The sequence below is a fragment of the Canis lupus genome, chromosome 25 (genome assembly GCF_048164855.1).
Source record: "Canis lupus baileyi chromosome 25, mCanLup2.hap1, whole genome shotgun sequence".
NCBI lineage: Eukaryota > Metazoa > Chordata > Mammalia > Carnivora > Canidae > Canis > Canis lupus.
The window spans coordinates 8,392,453-8,413,888 of record NC_132862.1 but is presented as its reverse complement, the minus strand read 5'-3'; the positions used below and the strand labels follow the sequence as shown (position 1 = coordinate 8,413,888).

Below are 21,436 nucleotides of genomic sequence, written 5' to 3'. Positions count from 1 at the left end.
GGTTCCTTTTAAAACACCCCTGAAGGCTATGTGATTTTGTTGATTTATATCTACATTTATTTTACCAATCTGGCTTAAACTATCACAGATATTTGCTCTAGTGCCCTCAGCTAATTCACTTCAGAGTAAGGTTAAGGCAATTAACTCCTTCAGTTTAATAAATATTTCCTTTCCAAGTCTCTGCTACATAATCAACTCAGTCCTGCTCTGTAACTGTTGATCTGTAAAACCCTTACAAAAGGCTCTCAAAGTTTTTTGTTTTTTCTACCTGTATAACAGTTTTATTGGAGTTTGTAAGTAGATTTCTTTGCTTCACATGGCCTGTTCTGACATGTTTTTGTTTACAATATCCCTCACCTGCATGTTTGTTGCTGAAGCTTTAATATTAGTACTCTTCAGTATATAGACAGAATGTCCCTTTAAGCACAGGTTTTAGAAAAAAAAACTAAGTTCAAACTGCAATTAGTCTGCCACTTACTAGCTGTGTGACCTTAACCTCTTTAAGCTTGTTTCCTCACCTAGCTAATGGAGATAATACTAATAACCACTTTGGTCATTATGAAGACTAAATTATATAATCACATAATCCTTTTAAAGTGCTTAGCACCAAAACTAGCACAAAAGAAATAACAACTAACGCACAGGCACAAACACATGAACACCATCCCACCCTAAGAGGATCTTAAGTATATCACAGGATGGAAGATTGATAAATCTTTAGGACTCTCACTAAGAAGAGATTTCCATTATTTTAAAAACTACTGTATTTCAAAGAATATCTACATAAAGAATGTGAGTAAAGAATTCACAAAATTTAAATCTGTCAAATAGCTTTTCAAATAGATAATACAAAAATAAACATGCTCTCTATTCTACACTGATAGTACTTATCAAGATTCCTATTTATCTGGAGATAAAAATGTTGAAGCAAGAAAAAAAATCTAGGAATCAAAAAGAAAACAATCCTAGGATTTTTGCATCCTATCCTACTTTATATAGGTATAGGAAATAAAACACTAAATGGTTTTAACACGGCAACTTCAGAAAAAAAGAAGAGGTTATATGTAAGTAAAGCTATAACCAGAATTTCCAGGGTAGTACCTAAAAGTGTCATTTTAATTTTTTCATAAGTATACAAATATTCACAAGCCCTCTTACCTTTAAGATTCTTGAAGACAAGGGGTCACGTAATCAGTTTTCCAGCAAACTATTCTGGGGAGGGAATTATGAAAATTAGTCCTATTTTACTTTACTTTCACCTAGCTACTCCCCTATTTATCTTGGGTTCAGAAAAAAAGAAAACAGGAAAACATAAAAGATGATTTATTGCAGAGGCCTCTGAATAGTGAATACAATTTATTTACAATATAGGACATTTTTGACAGAGTAACTATATGCCTTCATATATGAAGATGCACACAGGTAATGGAAGCAAACAACAATGAAAACATTCTGTTTAGTAAAAAAAAAAAAAGCACAAGAAGTCACATTTTAGCGTACAGGAAAAAACCAACTGAAAACAAAGTAATGGAGAATTAGAAAAAGATCTACCTCAACAAATAGACTGGTCTCATCACCTAAGAAGACAATTTTGAAAAAGATACAGAAAATTCAACAACTACTAGAATTTAAATTACTTGCTGAACTCCAGACCTGAAATATGCTTAACCAGCAGTCACTTCTTTTTTTTTCCTCTTTGTTCAGATAGGACCCATACCAGACTCTCTACCTTGCTACAGCCTATCTTTATTTATTCACTCAATATTTAGTCAGTGCCCCTATTTCCTAGGTGCCATTAGGCCTTACACACTGACACACCTGACAATAACAAAAACAAAAAAAAATCAAAAATTACAATACAGTACAGCAGGTGCTGTAATGGGGTTAAGCACAAAATGTAACAGGAGCACATAATGAGCACAAAATCCTTGCAACATATATGCATTTGTAAAAAAGGCTTTCCAACTGAGACCAAACAGATTAAAAACGCATTTTTCTAACTCCCTGACCATTCTGTACCACTGTGACATTTCCATCTTTAAAGGACTCAGAGCTGGAACTATCAATTTTAACGTGACAGTGAGAATTTTAATTTTCAAAACAAAGGAAGGATACATGTAAATCAGAGCACAGGTAAACTGATGTTCTATGTTCAACTTCCTATATGGAAATGACCATTAGGCAAACATAAAAGATAACACTGTGCCAGACCCCACACCATGAAGGTTTATCTTCCAAAAAAGGTTTTCAGATAATGGATGGACATTCACACTGCCTGTGGACATTCTACTTTGTAGAAATAGAAGTATCTTTTCTCTTTCTACAAATTTTATAAAATAGTGTATTTCACACAATTATCTGCCACACAATTAAAAAAAATAATCCGAGGGCCTGGGTGACTCAGTTGGTCAATTGTCCAACTCTTGATCTCAACTCAGATCTTTCTTTTTCACCTCAGACCTTAATCTCAGGTCATGAGTTCAAGCGCCACACATTGGATGAAGCCTACTTTATAATTTTTTTTTAAAAATAACTAATAGGGGACGACGCTTGGGTGGCTCAGTGGTTGAGCGACTGCCTTCAGCTCAGGGCATGGTCCTGGAGTCCTGGAATCAAGTCCCACATCAGACTCCTTGAAGGGAACTTGCATCTCCCTCTGCCAATGTCTCTGCCTCTGTGTGTCTCTCATGAATAAATAAAATCTTTAAAAAAATATATAAAAACACTAATAGGTCTTTAATAAATGTCCCTTTAACACAATGTTTTTTCAACATCACATTTTTTTTTAAAAAATAAAAAATTTTTTTAAGATTTTATTTATTCATGAGAGACAGAGAGAGGCAGAGACAGGCAGAGGAAGAAGCAGGCTCCCCCATGGGGAGCCTGATGCAGGACTCGATCCCAGGACCCCGGGATCACAATGCAAGCCAAGGCAGACACTCAACCACTAAGCCCCCAGCAACCCTAAATATAAAATTCTTACTCAGAATGAAGAACCAGTAAATTATATGTAGTAACAAAAACAGCAACAAAATTTTCATTTCTACCAATAGTTTCAATTTCACCCCAACTTTATAACTACTGAAATGGATATGAAACTTAAGACTTTCAATCAGTTTTAGTTTTTGCGGACTCATTTATATGTTGCAATGGTCTGAATGTTTTTATCTCCCAAAATTTACATGTTAAAATGCTGAGTATGTGATGATGTTATTAGTAAGTGGGGCCTTTGGGAAGTGCTTAAATCATATAAGTAGAACCCTCAAGAATGGGATTAGTGCCTTATAAAAAGAAGCTCCAGAGAGATCCCAAGCCCCTTCTTCGACCACATGAGGACGCAAAAGATAGTCTGTGACCCGGAAGAGGGCCCTCACTCAACCATCCTGCCACCAGAACTGTGAGAAATACACTTCTATTGCTTATAAGCCATTTGGTTTGTGACTTCTGTTATAGCAACCTGAACATATAAGACACATATTCTTCTTTCAGTTACTATTCCACATCAGGCCCTGGAAATACTTCCTATATTTAATGTTGGCTAAGATTTTCAGTGATGTGGTTGCTTATCAGCAACTGATCAACCACAGGAATTTCTGAGAATCTTTCATATTCAATTCCTTCACTCTGGACCTATATCCAAAAAAAGCTTGTTTTCCAAGCACCATTCATCAATGAACAAAATAATCTTATATCTTGTTGTTTCAAACAAACTGAAAATAAAAAAGGTGAAGTCATCCAGACTTATCAGTCTTATAATAAAATCAGCTTCCCATATCAATTAAAGAAGTGAAGATATGCTTCAGAACGTCTCTATAATTTTTGTGCAGTGTCTGCAACAACACGTGAGAGCCAAGAGTCCACTAATATGAAGCATACCACCTCATACTTAACTCTACAATAACCAATAGCCTAATTTTTAAAGAAAATCATTTTTTAAAAAGATTTTACTTGAGAAAGGGACACCACAAGTGGGGAGGGAAGGGCAGAGGGAGAGGGAGAAGCAGACTCCCCAGTGAGTGGGGAGCCTGATGCGGGGCTCAATCCCAGGATCATGACCCAAGTCAAAGGTAGACACTCAACTGACTGAGTCACCCCGGTGCCCCTCAAATCATTTTGAGAGAGGGAGGGAGAGTGCGCATGTGCACGCATACATGCATGTGAGTACAAGCTGCGGGGAGGGACGCAAACTCTCAGTTGAGCAGAGAGCCCAATGTGAGGCTCAATCCCAGGACCCTGAGATCATAATCTGAGCCAAAGGCAGACACTTAACTGAGTGAGCCACCAGATGCCCCTGAAGTAAATCACTGTAAAAGGTTAGAATGCATAAAGAATAAAATATTTCCAAAGTGAAGGGAAACTGGAAATCCTTAGAGAGAAAACAGATTGAAAATAGGAAAACAGGTTTTCAAATGTAATATAATTACAGAAAATGAGAGTTCATCAAGACTATGCTCTAAAAGAGACATTAATTTTCCTGTTTTACATTACATGTAGCATCTCCGCAATAGGGCTTGCACTGTTACACAGAGGATCACACATATGTTTAAAGAAATGTAACTGAGAGACCATATTTAACTGAAATAAGGAGATCCTAAATCTAAATAAGGAGATTATCATTACATTCTAAAACTGGTAATAAGTAATCTGGGGAGTTCTGGTTCTGGGTAAAATGGAGTAAGCACATTCCACCTTGTTTATCTCATTGACTGAAACTATAAAACCCAGACAGAATAAAAGCAGCAGCTAACTGAAATTTTGAAAGTAAGTAACAACAGGTGAATTGGGGAAGAGCCCAGAATCTGATATATTATCAGGTTGGTGGTGAACTTATAATTTTTCCATCCTATTTTGCCCCCACCCTGGGCTTAATTGGAACCTAAACCCAAAAGTGGCTATTGGTAAAAGAGAGAGAGAGAGAGAGAGAGAGAGAGAGAGGGAGAAAGCTAGCTCTAGGAAAAGCCCTCTATCTCTGTCCAAAGAGTGGAAAGGGGGGTCTCCTAATTGCTCAGAAAGAGTAAGGGGAATCTCTTCTTTTTCCGTTTTTCATTCCCCATGACCCAATTTCCAAGCAATCCTGTGGTGAGAGTTGCAACTGTGGCAGCAGCATAGTCAGCAGGAGCTTAAAACTCTGAGGGAAAGGTACCATCCTCACTGAGTAAAGAAACTGGACTAATCTCCGTTTTTCTCCTGTCTTCCTGTCACTTGCTTCCAGATGCAACTGTAGAAAATATGCACCAGAGTGAAATAAATGAAATGAAGACTGGGGTTTCTAGCCAGGGGAAGAAAGCAAGGAGGGTGTCCCAGGGATCTAGAAAATACCATGAGCATAACAGGGGAAAATTTAAGTAACTTGTAAGTTAGTTATGAACTCCCAGCTCACCCCTGAACTGTACATTTATAGGTTTAACCTTAAGCAGCATACCATAGACTTAATACTAAACCTCCGTATACAGGTCATAGATTGGCTACTGGATAATACACAATAAGAGAAAAATCCAAATGTAGTACAATGGTTTTGAAAATAGAACTGAGATTAAAACTAGAACCTAAAGAAAAGTGGCTAGAACTTGTGGTCTAAAACCCAACTGAATCAACTACGTGTCCAAACAAAAATATCGACATTCTCCATAGCATTTAAACAAGACAGTAAAATTCATATGTTTAAAATCTCCAAAACACAACTCAAAATTACTTGGCAGGGAGAACAAAAAACCCTCAAACTCCTGTGGGAAAAGAGAATCAACAGAAAACAACACCAAGACAACACAGATATTAGAACACTGGGTGAATTACCTGACAAGACTTTAAAGCAGGTATAAAAATGTTCCACAAATAAGAGCAAATACTCTTGAAACAAATGGAAAACCAGAAAGTCACAGGAAAAAAAAAAAAAAACCACCCACAAAACACACAAGATATAAAGAATCATCAAATAGAAATTTCGGAACTAAAAAATGCAATACCTGAAAGAGAAAATACACTGGACTCAATAGCAGAATGGAAACTCACATCAACAGAAATTACCCAATCTGAAAAATAGAAAAAATATTGGGAAAAAAATATTGAAAACAAAAATAGTGCCTCAGAGACCTGTGGAACAACACTAAAACCCTAACATTCATGTCAAGTGCCCAAAGAGAAGAAAATGAGTTCTAGAAACTCCCAAATTTAGTAGAAGATATCAACCTCTAAATTCAAAAGGCTCACAAACCCCAAATAGGATAATGAAATCCATGCCTACCGAAAATTACAAAGTAAAAAATCTTGCAAGCAGACTGAAAGAAACAGTGCATTACTTACGAGGAGAAGGTGGGCTAATGACTTGAATAACTAAATTATTAGTTATTCACACTTAAAGCACACTTAAAGAAGTGCTAAGATAGAAAAGAACTGTAAGCCTAGAATCCTCAATCTAGTAAAATTATCCTTAAAAAGAACACAAGAAATGATGGAAGAGCAACACAAGTGATAAATATCTGGATAAATATAATGAACTACCTTCCTCTTGAATTCTTTAAAATATGTTTGGCAATTAAAAGGAAATATTACAAAACTTTCTAATAAGATTTCCAATACATGTAGATGTAACAGAAGACAATTACAACATAAAGGGTAAAGGGACCCCAAATGGTAATAAGAATTCTATATTTCACTTGAAGTAATAAAATATTGATTCTAAGGAAACTGTGAAAATAAAAATGTATTATAATCCTTAGAGCAATCACTAAAAAAAGAATGATATCTAGGCAAAAAGAGAATAAACTGGACTACTAAAAACTGTTCAAATAACCCAAAGAAACAGGTTACATAAGAACAAAGAGAGAATCACAAAAATAAAATGGGAACACCTGGGTGGCTCAGTCAGCTGGGCATCTGACTCTTGATTTCAGCTCAGGTGGTGATCCCAGGGTGGTGAGATCAAGCCCTGGTCAAGGGCATGGAACCTGCTTAAGATTCTCTCCCTCTGCCCCCACCCCTGCTCCCATGTATGCTCTCTCTCTCTCTCTCTCTCTCTAAAAAATAAAATAGTAGGGCAGCCTGGGTGGCTCAGTGGTTTAGCGCCACCTTCAGTCCAGGGCCTGATCCTGGAGACCCGGGATCGAGTCCCATGTCAGGCTCCCTGCATCTCCGCCTCTGTGTGTGTGTGTATGTGTGTCATGAATAAATAAAATCTTAAAAAAAAAAAATAGTAAAACTAAATCCAAACATGTCAACAGTTAGAATATGTAAGATGCAGCAAAAGCATGACTACATCAAAGTATTTACATTAGAAAAGATCTCAATGATCTAACTTTTACATTATAAAACTAAAAAACAGGGGCACCTGGGTAGCTCAGTGGTTGAGAGTCTGCCTTTGGCTCAGGTTGTGATCCCAGAGTCCTGGAATCGAGTCCCGCACTGGGCTCCCTGTGGGAAGCCTGCTTCTCCCTCTGCCTATGAATCTGCCTTTCTCGGTGTCTCTCATGAAAAAATAAAATCCTTAAAAAAAAAAAAAAAAAAACCTACACTAAAAAAAAGAAAAAGATCTACAAAGCAGACAGAAGGAAGGAAATAAAGAGAGCAGAAATCAATGAAATCGAAAGCAGAAAAACAGAAAAATCAATGAAACCAGAAGCCTGTTCTTTGACAAATCAGTAAAATTTAAACCTCTAGCAAACAACACTGAATAGCATGAGTACTATTTATAAAGAAATTAAATCTGTAGTCTTCCAAAAAAGAAATCTCCAGGCCTAGATAATTTCCCTGGTGAATTTTACTAAACATTTAAAGAAATAACACCAGTTCAACACAATCTCCTCCAGAAAAATGGAAGATACTTTCCTAATCCATTTTGAGCCTAGATTTATTTTGATAGAAAAGCCAAAGACAGTACGAGAAATTAAAATATTAGATTTAATCAAAATAAACTACAGTATATTCAGCCATATAATGGAATATTACTCAGCCAAAAAAAAAAAAGAAAGAAAGAAAGAAAAAGCACTTTACTCAACAACCTGAATGAATCTTAAAGGCAATATACTCAAGCCAACATCAAAAGGTTACATCCTACACAAATGAATATAATGACATTCTCAAAGGCTAAAACTGTAATAACAAAGAATTCTCATCAGTTGTCACTTGGGTTTGGGTAAGGTTTACCTACAAAGATACCATCAGGGAGCTTTTTAGAGGTCATACATAGAACCATTCTGAATCCTGACTCTGGTGGTGATAATACAAATCCACACGTGTATTAAAATTCACAGAACGAGGGATATCTGGGTGGCTCAGCAGTTGCACATCTGTCTACCTTTGGCTCATGATTCTGGGGTCCTGGGATCGAGTCCTGCATCTGGCTCCCCACAGGGAGCCTGCTTCTCCCTCTAGCTATGTCTCTGCCTTTTTCTTTGTGTCTCTCATGAATAAATAAAATCTTTTTAAAAAAAATAAATAAAAAGGTGAGAGCCTTCTATGTGCCTGTCTACTTTCATGAAGAGTTTGATAAGGAAAGAAAATCATATGAAAGGCTTCCACTATTTCTCCAAATGAGAAATAATATAAAAAAGCAGTATCATGTTATATGTCCTTCAATAATTTCAATATATATTTTATGCAATTCTTCTCTAATAACCCCACCCTAAGGTATGGTGGAGGGAACAGAAAGGAGGAGCTGATTGTGCAATCTTCACTTGTCTTCAAGATTCTTAACTCCATTTTCTCATCCCTATTTACTAAAACAAGATGACAATTAATTCAAATGGTAAAGGCAAACCTAAAGCTCTTCCTTTTTGGGTTTCTTTCCATCAGCAATTCCTCTATGTCTGTTACAGGTCCCTTGAACAGAAGAGCTGTAAGTGTGGAAAAGCAGAATTTACATTCAGAAGATTGTTATGCTTATTAAAGACAAAAAAAAAAAACCAACTCTCAAAAGAACAGTGAGGTGGTAGAGACTCCTCTAACTAAACCAAACTTCTCAGGACTAGCTACAGGAGCCCTTGAGATTAAGAGCACCATAACCTCTTACGTAGCAAGCAGAAAGGCCCAAAGAAAGTGATCTTGGATGGAAGTGTGGGAAGTAGAGGAACCGGTATCTCTTCATCTTTTTTTGTAATCCAAAACAGAAAAATTGTCAATTATATCTTTAATGTAACCTTTGTTCTACCTTAGAAAGACGCCCAACCTGAACTGGCAATCCCAGTCTGGCCACCTCCCAAAAACATACATAGCATAGGAACACTTGCAAATAAATCCTAAGAATTGAAGAAGAATCAATGACAATAAATGACCATACACAAATGCCTGGTACAGGAGAATGGAAATGGAGTTCATCTATAAGAGGGGGGAAAAAGGACAACATTTAAAACACTGCTTCTGAAATATTGCTGTGTTGTGTTTAAAAAAGATTTTAAAAACATTAATTATAGTTTCAACTCCAGAAATTAGACTCTTTTTTACACGTATGCTAAAGGTCACTCTTTGGTTCCTCAAGAAATGTCATTCTCTAATTCTTTGTAAATTGGTACAAATTGCTATAGTGAAACTAGTATTGAAAAGAAAAAAGCAATTGTTTTGTGTAGTGAGCAAGAAAAGTGCTCTATTGCAGCTCTATTATCTGAATTTCTTAAACTCACCTAGGTAGTTATCACAGATAAATATAATTTTATGTTACAATGTATATGATCAATGTATTCCCAAATGAATATTTCACATTTATTTTATTTTTTTTTTTTTTTTTTAAATTTTTTTTTTTATTTATGATAGTCACAGAGAGAGAGAGAGAGGCAGAGACACAGGCAGAGGGAGAAGCAGGCTCCATGCACCGGGAGCCTGATGTGGGATTCGATCCCGGGTCTCCAGGATCGCGCCCTGGGCCAAAGGCAGGCGCCAAACCGCTGCGCCACCCAGGGATCCCAATATTTCACATTTAAAGAGACATTTCACAGTCCTACTTCTGTAAAACATTACTAATCTGGAAATATGTTATCACTTACTATGAAAACTTAACTTAAAATATAAAAAAGAACATTCTTCTACACTGACATCAAGAAGATACTGGGATTCTTTCCTAAACGTAATCTTATTATAAATGCTTCAAATGCCCCAAGAGCTGGACTATTGAGTATGCATTCCATACTATCTCTAGATATTACTTTCTGACATTTCCTATGTTATCTCACTTAACTTTTACAATATTTTGTGAAGACATCTCCATTCTATATACAATGAAATTAAGTAACTTGCCTAAGGTCACAAAGCCAGTTTTAAGTATCAGGATAGGAACTCACTAGCCCTTTGCCAGAAAACAAAAACAAAAACAGAAAACAAATATTAATCCGGGTCACTAGATGTTAAAGGAAATTAATGGAAAGGCACAGATTCTCAGGAGAGAAATAGTGGCTATAAAAAATAGAGAAACAAATGGAAATTTTAAAACTGAAAAATACAGTATCTGAAATAAGATCTCAATAACAGACTGGAAATACAAAAGAATGATTCAGAAAATGTGAGGATACATCAAAGAAATGATCTAATCTGAAGAAGAGAGAAGGGGAACACTGAAAGAAAATGAAGTCTCTGGGTCCTGTGGACAACATCCAAAGTTCTATTTATGCCATCTGGGTTCCAGGAAAACAAGAGAAAGAGACTGGTACATTATAAAAAGTATTGAAGAAATAATCTTCAAAACCTTTCGTAATTTAAAAATTCACAAATTTCGGAAGATACGTAATAAGATTAACTCAAAATAAAGATAAACATGCCCAGACAAATCATAATCAAGCACAAAAAAGGAAAAAAAAATCTTTAAAATAGACTGAGAAACATAAAGATGAAATCAATGATTCAAATTACTGCAAGCTTATCAGAAACAATGGGATTCAAGAAGGTAGGACATCTTCAGTACTAAAGAACTGTTAAACCAGAATTCTGTATCTGGTAAAGAAACCTATCAGAAATTAAAGTGGAAAGAAGCGTTTTCAGTTCAGAAAAACAAAGAATTTATCACCAGCAAGGCTACCTTAAAAGATATGCTAAAGGAAGTTCTACCAGCTAAGGAGAAATGATAGGAGAGAAACTCGAAATTTCTTTAACAAAGAAGATAGTCAACAGCTATGTATAGACATGAGACTATTAAGTTCTCTAAAAAATACATGATTGCTGTAAGCAAAAATTGTATTATTGTCTGGTGGGGTTTTCATTCCATATGCATGTAATATATACGACTTTAACATAAAGGTCACTGGAAGAGTTGTTTGGCTTTTACCATCACTTCAAGTGGTAAATATTAACTCTGAATAGATTGTTAATGTTTCAGTGTATATATTATCATTCCTAGAGCAGCACTGTCCAACAGAAATATAATGTGAGCCACATACATAACTTTAAGTTTTGGGTAGCCATACTATGAAAGCTAAAATCAATCTAGTATATTTTATTAACCCAATATGTCCAAATATTAACATTTCAACATTAACCAGTAAAAAACTTATTAAATGTGACTTTTATATTCTTTCTTGTGTGGCAATTGTCTTTGAAATCTGGTGTATATTTTACATTTACAGCATATCTCAAATCAAACTAGACACATTTCTAGTTGTCAAGAGTAGTCCTAAAGCAACCACTAAAACATAATCCAAAGAGATATAGTCAAAAGGTCAATAGGTGAATTTAGAGAATATTAAATATATTCCCATAATCAAAAAAGGGGGCAGGAAATGGGAAACAAAACAGTGTATCATATCAATAATTACATATAAACAACCTAAACACACTAATTAACAGAGAGATCGTCAGATTGGATTTTACAAAAACACTGGATTACATAATGTCTACAAGAAACCCAACTTCTTTTTTTTTTTTTAAGATTTTATTTATTTCTTCATGAGAGACACAGAAAAGAAAGGCAGAGACATAGGCAGAAGTAGGCTCCCTATGGGAGGCCCGATGCAGGACTTGATCCCAGGACCCCAGGATCACGCCCTGAGCCAAAGGTAGATGCTCAACCACTGAGCCACCCAGGTGTCCTGAAACTCAATTTTTTTTTTAATTTTATTTTAGTATAATTGACAATGTTAGTTTCAGGTGTACAACACAGTGATTCAATTTCTCTGTAGGTTATGCTATGCTCATCACACAATGCTACTACAATATTAAGACAATATTCTCTATGCTGTATCTTTTATTGTTGTGATTTATTCATTATATAACTGGAAGCTTGTACCTCCCACTCCCCTTTACCCATTTTTCCCAGCCTCCCACCCTCTCCTTTCTGCCAGCAACCATCAGTTTGTTCTCTGTATTTGTAAGTCTGGTTCTGCCCTTTTTTTTTTTTTTTTTAATTTATGATAGTCACAGAGAGAGAGAGAGAGAGAGAGAGAGAGAGAGGCAGAGACATAGGCAGAGGGAGAAGCAGGCTCCATGCACTGGGAGCCCGACGTGGGATTCGATCCCGGGTCTCCAGGATCGCGCCCTGGGTCAAAGGCAGGCAACAAACCGCTGCGCCACCCAGGGATCCCTGGTTCTGCTTTTTAAGAAACTCACTTTAAATATAAAGACACAGGGTAAAATGAAAGTTTGGAAAAAGATATGCCATGCAAATAGTAATCCAAGAAAGTTGGGATGGCTATATTGATTTAAAATATATTTTAAACTTCTCTTAAGAATTTGACTAGATTTGTTTCTCCTTCATTTAATTTTATTAATTTTATCTACTTCTGTAGCAGCTTTGAAACAATAAAGCTATTTCCGTTTCATGCATCTCCCTCATATTATTCATGTTGATGTCTAAGTTAACTGGACATACACAATTCCTAAAGAAATACAGCCTTAATGCATTAAAGCTGTCCTATCTAAAGGCTCTTCCATGATAAGGTTTTCAGGTGCAAGACAGCTTACAAAATTTTTACATTATTAATATTTATTCCCCATTAGAGCAATAATTTGAAGAAACAATTTTCTTGACAGGTCATCCAGGCATACAAAATAGTGTTAACAAGTATATGTACCTTAACAGATAATTTATCATTTGTAAACTGTTTCACTGATCCCAAAGAATTTTCTTTTTTTTTTTTTTTTTTTTTTTTTAATTTTTTATTTTTATTTATTTATGATAGTCACAGAGAGAGAGAGAGGCGCAGAGACACAGGCAGAGGGAGAAGCAGGCTCCATGCACCGGGAGCCCGATGTGGGATTCGATCCCGGGTCTCCAGGATCGCGCCCTGGGCCAAAGGCAGGCACCAAACCGCTGCGCCACCCAGGGATCCCATGATCCCAAAGAATTTTCAAAGCAATGTTGCTGTGGCTGCTCTCTTTAATATTTATATTTCTGTTTTCGTTTACTTTAAGCTGCTGAACTACTACTTTGGCCAGGGTATTGAGAATGGCTTGGAATACAAAAACAGATTAAGATACTATAATAGAAAAACAGACTAAGATACTATAACCTTTTCTGCTGCAAAAAAGAGTTGGAGTACTAGCATACAAAAGATGAACAAGTGATGAACACGCTAAGTGCCAAATGTGAGCTACAGGCATTTTTCAGGACTAATTTAGTCAGAAAGAATTCATTTAGAACAGCAATAGGAGAGGGATCCCTGGGTGGCGCAGTGGTTTGGCGCCTGCCTTTGGCCCAGGGCGCGATCCTGGAGATCCGGGATCGAATCCCACATCGGGCTCCCGGTGCATGGAGCCTGCTTCTCCCTCTGCCTGTGTCTCTGCCTCTCTCTCTCTCTCTCTCTCTCTCTGTGACTATCATAAAAAAATTAAAAAAAAAAAAAAAAAAAAGAACAGCAATAGGAGATAAAGGTACAGACTTAATTACAGGCCAGAATGTAAAGGGACTTAAAGTTTAAGTCCAAGGTAGGACTTAAATTGTGTTTTGTAAAAAGTAGGAAATCACTAAGGAAAAGTCCACCTCTATCCCATTTATCTACTTTGACATGTTTAAACTGGAGGTTTTGAAAATAATGCAGCAGCAGAAAGTGGAGAAAGAGAGGAAGATATAGAAAACTCGTCAGGAAAAAATGAAGAACACTGGGAGCAATAAAGAAGGCCTGATTAGGACTAAGCCCCTCAAGGGCAAAGGCCATGTTTCATCCCCAGACCTCTGAGACACACAGCTATCAACAAACCTATAGCAGAAGATTATGGGTAGGGGAAATGCCTGTTTTATATTAGGCAATAAACTCTGACATGCTTTTGTACATTTAATCCTCAAGATACCATACAATTTTAAAAATTAAAATACCACCAACATTGCACAACTAACACTGCATTGAAAAGGTTTAAAAATTGCTAGAGTTAACTTAAAGTTGTAAAACGAGATTGGAGTTAAGCTATTACCACTAGATTTAGGTAAATGTTACTTAAAATAGATGAGGACACTGATTAAGTCACCAATAAAAGATGAGAATCAGTATATGGGACAACTAGAATGCAAAGCTAGGTCTGACTGACCCCAAAGAACTAATTTTTACCTTACTGTCAAAATTATATTAAAAAGACTCTCCTGAAAGTACATCTGAGAACTCTCTGGTAAAAGGGAAAATAAGGAAGATTAGTATTATCACTAACAGATGTGAGAGTCTCAAGAGGACTTAAATTTTAAAGGTGAGGACATATTTGATCATAATTTTCACAAGTTTTGGTGTGATAATCTTTTATAAAAACAAATGAGCACAATCTTTAAGAAAAATATGTCTGCATGTTGGTAGTCTGCCTGGAGGTGTTGGAGCCCAAGTTACTGAGCAAGGTGTCCATGTGAAGATTGTTGAGGGAGCCCAGAGGTACTGGAACTCAAGAAGAATGGTGAGATCCTCAATATGAGGTATGGTGAGGGGCCTAGAGTGAGGAATGCATCTTGGCACAAGGCAGCAGAGCCTTGAGAAGAATGAAAATATTACCCAACTCTGGAGAAGAAGCAACAGTGACAATAGAATTTGGCTACACCTTGGTGACTGATCATAAGTAAACACACTAAGGATACTGGAAGTCAGGCTTCCCCTTAGAAGAAAGCAATAAATCTGGAAAGGGAGAAAATGAAAACACCGGAACTGGAAAAATTGGTAATAGCCCATGGTTTTTTATATATATACAGAAATAAATCTTGGCTTTCTAAACATCTTTCTCCACTAAAAGAAATCACTCCTTGGAGAAATGGATGATTCTAGGGTTACAACAGGGAAAGTACGTACAAGGTAACCCTGGAACATTTTCTTGTGTCAAACAGTAAGGAAGTGCTCAAAGCAAGTCAAAAGAACAAAGAAAGCATTTGAAGGGGCTTTCACTGGTCAAAGCTGGGACAATTTGATAATAAATAGCAAATCTGATGAAGAATGGGCTATTTATAAAGTCTGAAAATGCGTCCCACAAAATACTTATTGATTACTAAGAGGAAAAAAAAAAAAAAAACTTGGGTGAAGAAGCTTGGGAAACTTCATCTTAATCAAATGATCAAAGTGTACATCATCAGTAATGGCACAAAAAGAAAATTGTATGCCATCCAATAGGATGCAATGAGAACACAGCATCATTGCTGAGACACTCCTGCACAATTTGAACCCAGCCATAAGGAAATACTAGGCAAATCTAAATTGAGAGACATTTAACAACAAAACTAACCTGTAATCCTTTGACGTGTCAAGGTCATGAAATTTAAGGAAAAACAAGGGATTGTTCTAGGTTGAAGGAGTGTAAAAAGACATTACAATTAAATGCAACGCAGGACTCTAGACTGGATCCTCTTCTTAAATGAAACTACTATGCAAACTGGCAAAACCTAAATGAGGTCTGAGAGTTAAATTGTAATAATATAGTGATGTTAATTTCCTGATTTTGATATATTTATATAAAAGAAAGTCCTTATCCTGGGTTTGGGGCTATGAGAAGGCATCGTAACTTACTCCCAAATGGTTCAGGGTTTGAAAAAAACTTCGTACTTGTACTGGGGCCTTAGCGGGATGGTGTCTGAAACTTATTCTCAAATGGCTACGGGGAAAAAAGTCTTTTGTATTCTACTTGAACTTTTCTGAAAGTTTGAAATTGTTTTTAAAAAAGAAAAAGTTAATTTACAATGTTCATTTATAGCACCTAAAACTAGCATATAAGTAAAACAGTACTCTTCCCAAATAAATATGTTTCCACCTCTTCTAATTATGACTCTGCTTTATTATTTATGAGGTTCTTAATGACTTTTGATCTATATCTGCACCATAACGACTACTCAGTTCCTTGGTCGCGCTGGCCATATTTCAAATGCTCAACAGCCACATTAGCTACTACTGTATTGGCAGTACACACACTTCGATCATCACAGAAAAGTCTACTACTAGATAGCGCTGACCTAGAGTTTGAGAGGCCAACCCACAGACACAATGAATAACTAAAGACTAAAGGCCCAAGAGTCAAACGGACTTGAGTGTATATTCTTAACAAGTGCTCTGACACTTAGCAAGTCATATAACTTCTCTAGAGCCTCAGACTCCTTTCCATAAAAAGGATTAACATACCCAACATAGCAAGGCTACTGAAAAGGTCAAATGAAAATTTATGTAAAATGTCTAAAACAGAGAGGGTGGCACACAGGAAATATCCAACAAACATTAGGTCTCTTCTGTAATGTAGACAGCTAATTTCTTAATGTTTGATCTCAGTTGTTTTTTTTTTTTTAATCTACTTCAGCAATTACAGGAGCATCAATTGGAAAATAAGAAACTTACTACCTTGCTTATTCAAAGGCCAATGAGCTCCTTGTTAAATTCAGTGAAAAGTCTTTTAGCTCTTGGGGCACCTGGGTGGCTGAGTCCTGCTTAAGTGCTTAAGCATCCCCACTCTTGATTTCGTATCAGGTCATGATCTCAGGGAGGTGAGATCAAGCCCACCGCCAGGCTCCACACCGGGCATGGCACCTGCTTACCATTTTATCTCCCTCTGCACCTCCCCTCTTTCTCTCTCGTCTCTAAAAAAAGAAAAAAAAAAAAAAAAAGCAAAATCTTAAAACTCTTACATTACTCAACTCTCATCAACACTGGAATCTACTGATTACTCTTCCTTGAAATACTCTCTTCCTTTAGTTTTTGTAATATCACACTCACCTTGTACTTCTCTGATCTTCACAGTAGTTTTGGGGAACTTCCATTCACCCAAGCAAACTTTTTTTTTTTTTTTTTAATGTTATAGGCCACTGTGATTCCATTCCAGTTATAGTCCCTCCCTTAGGCAATTCCACCTATAGTTTCAACTACCTACATAAGTGACACCAATTTTCTATTCCAAGCACAATTCCTCTGAAATTTAGAACCATATTATCTAATTGCCTACAGAAATTTCCATCTGAAAAGTTCCAGAGGTACTTTAAATGCAAGATGTCAGAATCAAAAGAACCTTGAACCCTATGTGGTATTACCATCAATCCAGCTGTTTCCTTGAGTTGATGGTTCAAATTTCTGTCCTTCACTTTCCATTCATCAACAGAGGCCTGGTGATCTCTTGTTTTGTCCCCAAATACTGGCACAATGTCTAATACGTAGTAGGTGCTTAGTAAATATTTAATGGATTTTAAACAGAAAGACAATTATACCACTCTACCCTTAGCTAAGTATTCTTATTTCCAACTATATCCTGATAAATCAGTTTCAAGTTCACATTCTATATATGCTTCTTTAAAAATGTCCCCTGAACTGAATATAAAGCAGAGACCCAAGTAACTATGCAAAAGAGTGAGAGCTGGGTAATGTTTCAAACCATAATTACTATCTTTAAAGTTTTAACGTTTCCAGCAGAAAGGAGATTAATCAAATATTTACTAAGCACCTACTACGTATTAGGCATTGTGCCAGCATTTGGGGACAAAACAATGGCCCAAACTGACAAACCCTGTTCTCACAGAACTTTCATTAAAGTGAAGAAGAAATACAATAAACTTAAGATAGTAAATTATACAGTATGTTAGAAAGTGATAAATGCTATGTAGAAAATGTGGCTTAAAAAGTGGTAGGAAATGCGGGAGGAAGGTTTGGTTTTGACAGAGCAGTCAGAGAAAACTTATGTAGGAGAGTAGAAGTCAGTTGGACAAAGAATGAGGTAATCAAGTCGAGAGAGGAAGACGAGACTCAAAACACTCACAGCCTGGTAAACCATGGACTTGGATTTTACTATGAGAAGGGAAGCCAGTTAAGAAGAAAAGTAACATGATTTGACAAATTTCATCAGGATCACTCTGGCAGTTGAGCGTAAAAGACCATATAGGTAAGCAAAGGTCATAGTGAGACTTTTTAGGAAACTATTTTGCAAGTAAGAGAGGATGGTACTGTTTTCACATTTTACAGTAGAACCATATCTGCCTAAGTACTAGAATTAACAAATCTACGACTTTTAAAGAAAGACAACAATGACAATACAAAAATGAGTCTTGGTAATAATACCAAGAGAATACTAGGTATTTTAACTCTGAGCCCTACTCAGTGCTACTACCAGTTAGAATACAGATGCAAGATAAGGTGCAAACCTGCTAATTTATTCTTTCAGATAGAGAGTATAACTAAGAATTTAGGTTTGAAGCTTCTTTATTTCACTGGGCAAGGTAAGTCAAGATCCAACACACATCACTTAAAGGTAAGGGTAGATGATGATGGTAGAGCTTGCAAAAGGGAAGTTAAAATGAAAATCATTCTAAGGCTGAGATTTTATTACCTCTATCTCTGCCACTCTCTTTAGTTAGGCTTTATAATTATCTCATTGGTGTATCTAAAAAGCTCAGTGTTAAGTCGGTGAGTAGTAGTGTACTCTCCTACTATTAAAACATGCTACTAATGGTGAATCAACATCAGCCAACTGCACGGTTTCCTCCTATAACAGCACAGCTTTTCAGGAAAATTGCCTAAACACAGGCTAGTGCCCAAAAAATAATGGGGAAGCTGGGTGACCCCTGAAGAGTTTCAGTCTTAACTCATGGATCCCACTGCCATTACCTAAAGACGTGACAAAACAAATCACGCTTAAAGTTTTCTCCATTACACGTTTCAGGCAGGCAATATATTTACCAACAATTTTCTCTTTGCCTCTACAGTTTTATTCCCCCTTGACATATCGAAAAATGTTTTTACAGCGTGAGTACACTGGAAGTAAGCAAACATCCTAATCTTATCCGACCAAAATCTTAAAATGTACTCAAAATCCTTTTAAAAAAAAAAAAAAAAAAAAAAAGCATACTCAAACTCTCAGGCAGAAAGGTCACCATCTGAACGTACACTGATTAATATACTTGCACCAAAAAAAAAATTATAATGAAAAAGTGCAGCTACAGTTGAGAATAACTTTAAAAACTCCTATGGCATAAACTAAGCATATAAAAAGTAAATTCAGATTATCTTCCAGAGAAGAGTATAAAACAAACTCAAAGCCAATGCCAAATCTTTATCTGCTCAATCAATCAAAGCAACAAAAATTAAAATCCCACAAACTTCTTTACTGCAGCTTTTAACCAACGGCCAAAAAAAAGAAAAAAAAAAAAGGGGGGGGGGGACGATTTAAGGCAACTGCCAAAAAAACAGGAAAGAGAAAGCGGCGGTCTAGAGATTTCAACCTTATCAAAATTTTAATACAATTAATTACCAATAAAAACAAACAACAACACAAAAACCACCAGTTACTGAAGAATGTTTCGCGTCCCATATTCTGAGGGAAGGAGCCACATGCTTGAATTAAGTTTCTAGAATGAAAACTGCATCTCTTCCTTCATTAGGCTTTTCCTGATTTTCCAGTGGGGGATTAAAAAAAAAAAAAAAAAAATCCCCACAATGGGAAAACCTAAGGCCAGCGTCCACCGGCCAAACCTTAAGGACCTCCTGAGCAGTTTCCCCCTAAACCCCTCGGCTCACGGAGGGCGTGCGGGGACGTTAGCTGCTAACACGGCCCGGGATTAAGGAAGACCGCGCGGTGTGGACGCTACGAAAATCCTCCACAGAAACCCGCTGAGGGGGGGCGGGGGTGGGGGGGGGGAACTCTCACGATTTCAACACTTCCATCTGTATTCTAACCCGACTACTTCAACCGGGCGTTTACTTCCAAAGCAGGTTTTCCAAAATACGTGAGGGGGGGGAGGGGCCGGACGGCCCGCGCGATCCCCAAAGAAACGGGATCCCGGTAGGTGCGAGCGAGGAAGGGAGGGCGACGCATCCGGAGAAGTTCAGATCCGGCCCTTTTGTTGTCAGCCCAGGAAACGGGCTGAAAAGTCGAGGGGGTGGGGGTGGGGGTGGGGGTGGGGGGAGAAGAGTTTGAAATTCGGGGCGGGGGGGGGAGGGGAGGGGGGGAGCGCGGCCGCCTCGCCCGCCGCCTCGGCCCGTCCGCGCGGAGGTCACGGCGCCGTGAAGTTTGGTCTCACGCGCGGGCCGGGACGCGGCTGACAAAAGCCAAGTCTCCCAAGTCTCCCAAGTCGGGGGGGCGGGCGTCGCGGCGCCGCGGGCAGCCTCCGCGGGCTCGGGCGGCGGGCGCGGGCCAGGCCCCGGCCCCGGGGTGCGGACGGCGCGGCGGCCGGAGCGGGGCCTCCCGGCGGGGCGGCGGCGACCAAGGGGCCCCCCCCGCCTCCACAGGCGGCTCCAACTTTCCTCCCGGCGCGCGACGCCGCCTGGGCCGCGCGCAACCCGCAAACTTCGCGCGCCCGCCCGCCCCCCGCCCGCCGGAGCCCGCCCGCCCCCGCGGCCGGCCCGCGTTTACCTCAGGCCGAGGTGGAGGCGCTCGCTCCGGCGGGTCCCCGTCACGACGCCAAGTTCCCCAACATGGACTCCGCGGCCCGCTCGGAGTTGTCGCCGGGGGCGCCGGGTCGGGAGGCGGCGAGAGCGGCCCCGGGCTGCGCTGCTCCGCGCGACTTGCGCCACCGCTGCTCCCCCTCCCCCCGCCTTGTCTGGCCTCCTCCCTCCCCTCCCCTCCCCTCCCCTCCCCGCGCGTGCCCTCCCCCTCCTCCCTCCTCCCCCCTCCCCTCCGCTCAGCCGCGCCGCCACATGTCGGCGCGCTACGGTGACGACGGCGGCCGCGGCGGCGGCGGCGGCGGCGGCCCAACCCGCCGCGCTCCCTGCCTCGCTCGCTGGGCCCCCGCGCGCGGCGCTGCAACGCTCCACCGGACCACTGGGGGGCGCCGGCAAACCACCCTTAGCGTCTCAGGAACGTGGCGGGCGGAGTGACGTCACGCGGCCTGTGAGCGGGAGGGAGAAGGGCGGCGAGCGGCGCGGGCTTCTGGGAAACGTCTCGCGCGCGCTGTCATCCTCCCTCCCCCGCCCCCTCCCCGCTGCGGACTGTGCGCAGGCGCCGTGAGGGAGGCGCTGCTCGGGCGGCGGACAATGCAGGCGGCCCCTGGGGGCCTGGGCGCGAGGTGGTTTGCGTGGCGCTTGCCGCCCTGTCGTTATGGTAACCGGGTAGCGGAGAGCGTCCTTCGGCTGCTGGGAGGTGGGGCGAGTCCTGCTCACCT

General features: G+C 39.2%; 1 protein-coding gene across 4 annotated transcripts in view; it reads right to left on the bottom strand.

The window, feature by feature from the left end:
• The window catches only part of SCAF11 (SR-related CTD associated factor 11), a 73,980-nt gene extending 53,029 nt beyond the window's left edge, over positions 1–20,951 (bottom strand). For 2 of the 4 annotated variants that reach the window (XM_072798231.1, XM_072798234.1), the window contains exons 1-2: positions 20,689–20,951; positions 1,159–1,212 (exon numbers count right to left, since the gene is read on the bottom strand). The gene's annotated coding sequence lies outside the window, so the exon portion shown is untranslated. Of the gene's footprint in view, positions 1–1,158; positions 1,213–5,963; positions 6,025–20,688 lie in introns of those variants that run through there. The other 2 variants (XM_072798232.1, XM_072798235.1) reach the window with 2 other exon arrangements.
• Between the last annotated feature and the right edge of the window lie 485 nt (positions 20,952–21,436).